This window comes from Canis lupus, chromosome 3 (assembly GCF_048164855.1).
Source record: "Canis lupus baileyi chromosome 3, mCanLup2.hap1, whole genome shotgun sequence".
Taxonomy (NCBI): Eukaryota; Metazoa; Chordata; class Mammalia; order Carnivora; family Canidae; genus Canis; species Canis lupus.
In genome coordinates this window covers 21,098,164-21,106,809 of record NC_132840.1, presented here as the reverse complement: position 1 = coordinate 21,106,809, position 8,646 = coordinate 21,098,164, and positions in this window count along the sequence as shown.

Below are 8,646 nucleotides of genomic sequence, written 5' to 3'. Positions count from 1 at the left end.
TTGGCCCAGGGTATGATCCTGGAGACTCGGGATCGAGTCCCACGTCAGGCTCCCTGCATGGAGCCTGCTTCTCTCTCTGCCTGTGTCTCTGCCTCTCTCTCTGTCTCTCATGAATAAATAAATAAAATCTTTCAAAAAAACAAAAACAAGAAGATGCTTCCCCATCCTACCCGTTGTGAGTATCTGAGGGCTCCCACCCTGGAATGCCTGGAGCCTTTCACTTCTCTCCTTGAGGGCAGCCTGCAGCCCCTGGCTGACTGGTATCAGTGTACAGAGGTGTGGCCCTTTTGCTTCCAGGTGGAGGGGACAAGTTTGTGGTTCTATTCAAGCTCCAGAGCTCTTTCTGGGATTGAGCCGAGATCACCCTTTGCTGAGCTTTCTTCTGCCCTGTCTTACTTCCTCTGTTCCCTATAGATTTCTCCTGGGAGCTCTCCCTTCATACACCACTACAGAGAATCCAGATCTCAAGATCTGCTTGTTAGATGCCTGACCAGATGCACAAGTGAATGAGGGAGTGGGGCTGTAGGTGACAACTGTTGTTTTGTCCTTCTTGGAGAGTGACAGACCTGCCCCTACCAATCTTTTCCCCCTCAGTCTGGGTTTCCTCAGATGCAGACCTTGAGGCTAGGATTCAAGTTCAAATCAGTAATTTGGAAAGAGCAGAAATAATGATTGGGCGGAGGAAGCAAGGCAGCACAGGGAAGGGGTCCTGATGGCACAAATGAAGCCAGCCGCTTCCCAGGGTGGCCGGAGCTTCATACAAAGGGAACTCTCCGAAATAGGGGAGAACACACCCTTTAGAGCTTTCCAACCCCAGGGGTGGGGCAGACAGGGTGCTTACACAACATTCCTGGCGTGTATTGGCTGACAGCTGCTTGCAGGGCTAATCAGCACGCACTTCCAGCCTGCTGAGCCGTGGACAGAACACCTCCTGTCAATCTAAGGCAAAGCCCTCAGACCCAAGGCTGCAGAGACCAGCAGTTGGAGAAGTGAGGCCTGAGGAATATGGGTGGGACCCCAACAGCATGGGCTGCACCTTCCTTTAGGAAGCTATTCCTCCCCAAAGTCCTTTCCAGAAGCTTCTATTGAAATTGCCAGTCTGAGAAACCCACCCACCTGCATAGGCAGCTAACCCATATTTAGCCAATCATGTAGCTGATGGCTTGGCTCCAGTGATTGGCTGAAAGGGTGGGCATGTCTTCCCAGCAGGGCCAATCAGATTCGTTCCCTGGTATTTTTATACAGTTGTGAGGAGAGAGAAGTCCTCTCTTTGTTGCTGAGGGAGGATGTAAACTCAAAGTTCTCTGCGTGAAGTGGTTACACTGTGCCAGTATATTCCCCATCTTTTTTCTTCCCAAACTATTGGCTTAAGTCAATGTGATTTCTGTTTCTCTCACTTGCAATAACTGAGTCCTAACTAATATGGAGTCTACCCTGATTTTAATCCCTCAGACTCAAGAACAGCATCAATAAAGACATATTTGTTGATGGAGAATCTTGGATTATGAAGTCTGTGCACTCAAGGCCACGCCATTCCCATGTGGTTGGTTCCCGGAAGGCTGAGCTCAACTGGAAAGCTTGGTGTTTTTCTCTTCCAAGTTACATAATACATGTGATTCCAGGAAGCAAGAATGCAGGATGGGGTGTGGAACAGGGAATCAGAGGGATAATACCCTCATGTTGTCCAACGCTGGGGTGACTGCGTGGTTGATCCTGTGGGACCTCTGGGGAGCCCATGTAATGCATCTCAGAACTATTCACCCAGGAGACAAAAGGGGGACACATTTGTGCATGGGTTCCTGCACCCCACTGGTCAAGGGTGGCCCAGGGGGGTTAACCCCATTGCCAACTTCTGGGTGGTGCATGTGTGAGTTCCCCAAGGGCTCTTCAATATTGTACGCCATGGTGTCTGAGAAGTCTGGGGGCTGACTTGCTTGCCGTGCAAGCAGCCACGGCCTGTGCAGAACTGCCAGTGACATGATAAAAGGTAGGGAGAAAAAAAAAAAAAGAAAAAAAAAAAAAGGTAGGGAGAGAGGATGTGAAGGGTGCGTACCTCCCCAAGTGACCTTTTCTCATCTAGTACATTGAGGGCCAGAGTTGACCCTTGCTGGGATTTTCTTGAATGAGGGAATGAGAGCAGTAGAGTCATGTCTGTTTGCCACACCTCTCAGCTGCCTTGTTGACCTTCGATCTCATGCAAAGCCCTTCTGCTCACCTCCTGGGCATCACGAGATTTGGTGGGCCTGGTCTGTGTGTCGATTTCCTGTCCCCTGCCCACTTCCTCTGACACCCTTGGTGGGCTGGCACCAATACTGCCCTGGCTGCTATGTCCTCCTCCTACCCTTGCCACTTCCTCTTGCATTCATCCCGGAGATGTCTTTTCTTTTCAATTTTTTTTTCTTTTTAGAAGATTTTGCTTATTCATTTGAGATAGAAAGCATGAGTGGGGTGGAGGGCAGGAGACGGGGGGGGCAGGAGACTGAGGGAGAAGCAGGCTCTCCCCTGAGCAGGGAGCCTGAATCAGGGCTCGATCCCAGGACCATGGGATCATGACCTGAGGCGAAGGCAGACGTTTCACTGACTGAGCCACCCAGGTGCCCCACATTCATGTCAGAGATTTCTTAACCTTGTAAAGGAAAAAAGAATTCTAACCCCATCAATTATGCCACCCATTGGCAAGCAGGGTGGGCTGATTATTCCTCATTTGCTCACCCCCCAGGTCCATTCTGCAGGCTCTCTAGATCCCAGAAGTTTGACATCAGCAGCCATCACTTGGTCTCCCTCCCCTAGGACTTCTTGCAGGCTTCAGCCAATGGGAGACACCAGGAGATTGGAGGGTGGGAGTCTAGAGGTTGAGACATTTCTTCTCCCCCACACTCTGTGCTCTGGGGGGGACAGTTGTCAGTGGCTGCTTCCTTCTGTGACCACAGCTCATGCCAGGCCATCCTATTAAAAAATTATTCTGACACTAGTTAAAGATGCAAGGTAAGCTTGTTTAAAGACTCTGGCAATAGGAGAGGTGCTTGGGCGACTCAGTCAAGCATCTGATTCTTGCTCTTGGTTCAGGTCATGATCTCGGGGTGGTGAGACTCAGCCCTGTGTGAGAGCCTGTTTAGGATTCTCTCTCTCCCTCTCCCTCTGCCCTTCCCCTGCCACTCTCTCTCTCTAAAATAATAATAATGATAATAATTTAAAATACAAATCACAACTTTACCCAATGTCTAAAAAAAAAAAAAAAAAAAAAAAAAGACTGGGTGCCTGAGTGGTTCAGTTGACCATCTGACTGCGGCTCAGGTCATGCTTGGCGGGAAGTCTGCTTCTCCCTCTACCCTTCTCCCCTGCTTGTGCTCTCTCACTCGTGCACTCTCTCTTTCTCTGTCTCAAATAAATAAAATCTTTATTAAAAAAAATAAAAGAGGGATCCCTGGGTGGCGCAGCGGTTTGGCGCCTGCCTTTGGCCCAGGGTGCGATCCTGGAGACCCCGGATCGAATCCCACGTCGGGTTCCCGGTGCATGGAGCCTGCTTCTCCCTCTGCCTGTGTCTCTGCCTCTCTCTCTCTCTCTATGTGACTATCATAAATAAATAAAATTAAAAAAAAATTTAAAAAAAAAAAATAAAAAAAAATAAAAGACTATGAAAAAAAAAATAAAAGACTATGGCAATAGCAAAGAGACCGTGAGCTCACCTCCAAATATAGCAGAGACAGCTGGGTGTGTAGACCTGGATGGGGGCAGGGCACTGGATGGAAACTTATCAGAGGAGACTTCAGGGTGGGAGGTTCTGGCTGCAGACCTCAAGGTGCGGGATGAAGAACTTGATTAGACACCAAGGATCATGGGATTCTCCCCAAACTGACTTAGCAGGTCTCTTTGCTAAAACTGGGCTTGCCAAAGACAGGATGGGAACCAAGGCCAAGGCCACATCAAGAAGAGGGCTCCAAGAAGTGTGACTACCATTGGGTCAAGGAGGGGCATTAGCAATACCTACTCCTTCCTGCATCTCCATCTCCAGGCTGAGGTTAAGGGGCAGGTGACAGCTCCATTCTTGTTAGCTCTGAGTGCCTCAAGAGCCTTGTTGGTTCTAACATAGTTCCCCCTGATTGAAATTCTCTTCAGAATTCCACCTGATGTGCCTTCTGCTTGGTGTCATCACTCTGTCCCTACCCTGGGCAAATTTCCTTTCTGTCCATTTATCTGTCATTTGCCCAAGTGGCTTGCAGAGTTGTCTGCTTGCTGCCTCATACCATCAACACCCCTGGTCTAAGGGGAAGATGATCTGAACCCACAGCCTTACATAGCAGCAAGCCCATGGGGATCTGGGTTCAAGGCCTGGCCTGGCACTTTGTACTGGCTGTGGGTGTGACAAAGGACAAATGGCAGCTGACCCTGCCAATCGGCCTGTGGTAAGCACTGGGTCTGGTATCATCAACTCACAGAAGGAATATGTTTTGAATGAAAAGAAATGAATGGATGACCAAAAAAAAAAAAAAAAAAAGAGCTAATGCATAAAAAGCACCCCCTTGTTTCTTATGTCTAATCAAATTTTAATTTTTAATCATTTATCTTATTTTAAGATACTCTCCCAACCAGCGTCCACACACCTGACTCACTAGGTAAGCAGATGTGCCCTGTTTCGGGTGTGGAACATGTTAGCACCCTCCGCCCTGCACCTATGCCCTCCATCCCCCACAGCTGGCCTACATGCTTATCTAGGGCCTGGTGTGTTTGTGCCTAGACTTGCTCCTGACGGTTGTGTTTATTATTGTCATTAATTGATTGAATTAAGTGTCACATGCACTGTGTGAATATGAGGGGAACCAGAGGGAATGGATCATGTCTCTATGAAATCTGGGACGGCCCGGACTCTGAGGCTGGGTTGGTAGTGAACTGGCTGTGGAACCCCAGATGCCCAGGTTGGAGGGACTGTGAGCCCCAGGAAGAAGGAATGATTCTTGAACAGGTTGCCCGGAATGCATCCTTAGATTCGCCTGCCGCAGCAGAGAACAGGAAACCTAAAACTGTAGTGGACAGATGGTGATGTGGTCTGTGCAGGGAGAAGGGGAAAACCACACAGGTCTGGGGACCAGCCCGTGGCCGAGGAAAGGATGTCCGCTCACACATCTGGAGGTGCGTGAAATCCACGCGGAAGGGATGCCTTGAAGGGCACTCCTGTTAGCTTCCAACTGGCTGATTGACCAGAGTCCTTATTATTTACAGGAGCAGGAAGCCGCTTTGTCTTCCTGAAGTTCTCTATCTTCTCTTTTTCCTATTCTCTTTTTTTTCTTTTAAAGATTTTAAAAATTTATTCATGAGAGACACAGAAAGAGGCAGAGAGAGAAGCAGGTTCCACGCAGGGAGCCTGATGTGGGACTCGATCCTGAGACCCTGGGCTCCTGACCTGAGCCAAAGGCAGATGCCCAATTGCTGAGCCACCCACGAGTCCCTCCTTTTTCTCTTTTCTCTGCTATTTTGTCTGCCTTTTTCTCTGTTTACTAAGTGTCCACACAAGGAACTGGTTTTTAAATGTATTTAATTTTAATCCTATTTAATATTTAACTTTTGACATATTATACCTGTTGAATACAATGGGATATTTGCTGCTAATTAACTTGCACAATATTTCTTTACTCACCACAGGCTGCTGTGACAGGCTGCTTCATGCCAAAGGGAGGCTCACTTGAGCTGCATGAGGCAGACAATTGTGGCTTTTTATTTGCATATTGTCCACATTAATTTCTTCCTCCCTGTGGGCCCCCTCAGTGTAATGGTTTCCCTCTCCAGCCCGAAATAAATGGTTCAGAAAACAGCTTATATGATCCTGAAAGTAATCAAAGTTCCAGAGAAAATTATTGCTTGAAAAACCTCTGTGGTAGATATGTTTGCTTATTTTTAGTAAAACCAAAACCCAAGATTTTCATATATTGCGTTGCCTTAAAGTCAGGCAGCTCTATCTACAAACATGTTTCTGCCTCTGAGGGATTTATGCCCTGTTTCTGGGAGAGAAGACAGAAAATGCAAAAATTTAGCCGATGATATAAGATCCTCTGTGTTACTGAAACTTCTTTGATGTGGCAAAAGTAGAAACTAGTCTGAATAGCAACAGTCACCAGATCAAGAATGAACTCTCGTGATTATTTTGCTGTGACAGGGAGCTCACTACCTCACAGAGGAGCCCATTCCATTTGCATTGGAAAGAACTTCTTTATGCTGACTTCAAATCTGTCTTCCTATAACTGATTTTGATCTGCTTTCAGGAGGTTCGATCATCTGCTGAATGGAGAGGTGGATCTCATGAGGTCCACAGGGCTGCTCTCCTGCAGGATAAACCGCATCTGTGGCTCCTCATCCCCTCCATCCTAAGCATTGAGCACTGCCCTGAGGCAGCCTGGGTCCTCCTTTAAGCCCAAATCAGAACACAATTCTCCAACTGTGGTCTGACAGCTCACAGAAAAGCATATCTTTCCTGGGTCTGGGCACTGGCACTGCTGCAGAACCAGTGTCTGCCCCTCCCTCTTGCCCTGCTCTGCTCTGCACCACTCTGGGTGGTGTGGGACGGGGGGAGGGCCTCCCTGACAGCCTGCATTACACAGGCTCCCTGGTCAGTGGCTTCCCACTGGGTCTGGCCATGGGTGGGAGGCAGTAGAGACTGGAGGGTAGGAGGGAAGAAAAGGCTGGGGTATTTCTACTCCTCTCTGGAGCAAATCTCCAGTAGCTACACCTCCTCCACGCTCCAGCTTTCCCTGGGTGACCCCAGCCCCAGAACCCTGGTATCCTTCTGCCCCTCTCTGTCCCTCCAGCTCATGGTTGGATGCCAGTCTCTGTGCTGTGCTTGATCTCTGGGGTGCTTAAACCTGCCTGACTTCTCAGCTACCCTACCCCTGGTGTACCAATACCTTGCATTCAATTCTTCATGCTTATATACTTGATATTTATATGGAAAGAGAGAATGTATATGCGCTTGAGCCTTGAGCAATGAGGGCTGCTGAACCCATGCACAGTTGAAAATCTGCATGTACCTTCTGACTCCCCCAAATCTTAACTACTAATAGCCAACTGTTGGCTGGATAATACTTACTAATGATATAAACAGTCCATTAGCACATATTTTGTATGATACACTGTATTCCTGCAATAGAATAAGCTAGAGAAAAGAAAATGTTATTAAGAAAATCACAAGGAGGGCAGCCCCGGTGGCTCAGCGGTTTAGTGCCGCCTTCAGCCCCGGGCCTGATCCTGGAGACCCCGGATCGAGTCCCACGTTGGGCTTCCTGCATGGAGCCTGCTTCTCCCTCTGTCTGTGTCTCTGCCTGTGTCTCTGTCTCTGTCTCTGTCTGTCTGTCTGTCTCTCTCTCTCTGTGTCTCTCATGAATAAATAAATAAAAATCTTTAGGGATCCCTGGGTGGCGCAGCGGTTTAGTGCCTGCCTTTGGCCCAGGGCGCGATCCTGGAGACCCAGGATCGAATCCCACGTTGGGCTCCCGGTGCATGGAGCCTGCTTCTCCCTCTGCCTCTCTCTCTCTCTCTGTGACTATCATAAATAAATTTAAAAAAAATAAAAATCTTTAAATAAAAAAAAAGAAAGAAAATCACAAGGAGGAACGCCTGGGGGTGTAAGTTGGTTAAGCATCTGCCTTTGGCTCAGGTCATGATCCCGGGGCTCTGGGATGGAGCCCTGCACCAGGCTGGGGAGTCTACTTTTCCCTCTCCCTCTGCCCCTCCCCCCTGCTCATGCTCTCTCTCTCTCTCTCTCTCTCTCAAATAAATAAAATCTTAAAGAAAGAAAATCATAAGGAAGAGAAAATACATTTCTAGTACTACACTGTAAAAAAACCCCACACGGCCTCACACAGTTTAAACCCACGTTGTTGAAGGGTCAGCTGTATGTATATATATAGTTTATGTTTCCCTGTGGACTCCAGTGCGGTGTCCTGCTTCTAGTAATGCAGTTTAAGATTACAAACAGATGTAGGGGCTGGCACTTAAAATACCAGCTGCTCTTATATCTTATTACATGTATTGTCCACTTGTGATGCTCAGGAAATTCCTCTGTGGGAGGTGCCCATTTTGTGCAAGAGGAAACTGAGGCTGAGGAGGGATTTGGTACAGCCCAGATTTGGGTGAGCGGCTGCCCTAACCCTTGACCTTTAGACCCCTGGCCTACTCCCCGGCAGCTAAGACCCCAGGTCACGTTGCCTTTCCAGCATTTTCCTGCTGGGCTTCTGGGACCTGAGTGGAGTTCTCTCTGAGCGACTCCTAGTTCCTGAAAAAGACCATTCAGGAGCTTCGTTTTTTACACTCAGTCACTGGCTCAGCATCTTTATTTTTTTCAAACGTTCCTGGGAACCTCTTTTCAGAGATTTGACAATGGATGAGCTCAGCACTGATTCCATAAATATCATTTTCTATAAATACACATTCTGTGAAGGCACCTGCTTCAGAATGACAAGCACCTTGCTGAGAACAGCAAGTTTCAGGGTTATGTTTTATTCCTGGCTCTAATTACAGCTGAGGTGGGGTTTCTTTCTTTCTTTTCCTTTATATTTGTAGCCCCAAGGAAAACGTGGAAACCAGGATGCTGACCCTACAAAGTCTGCAAGGTTTTTGCAGTGAAAGAAATAAAACCCATGCAAAAGCGGTGGTCTTAAA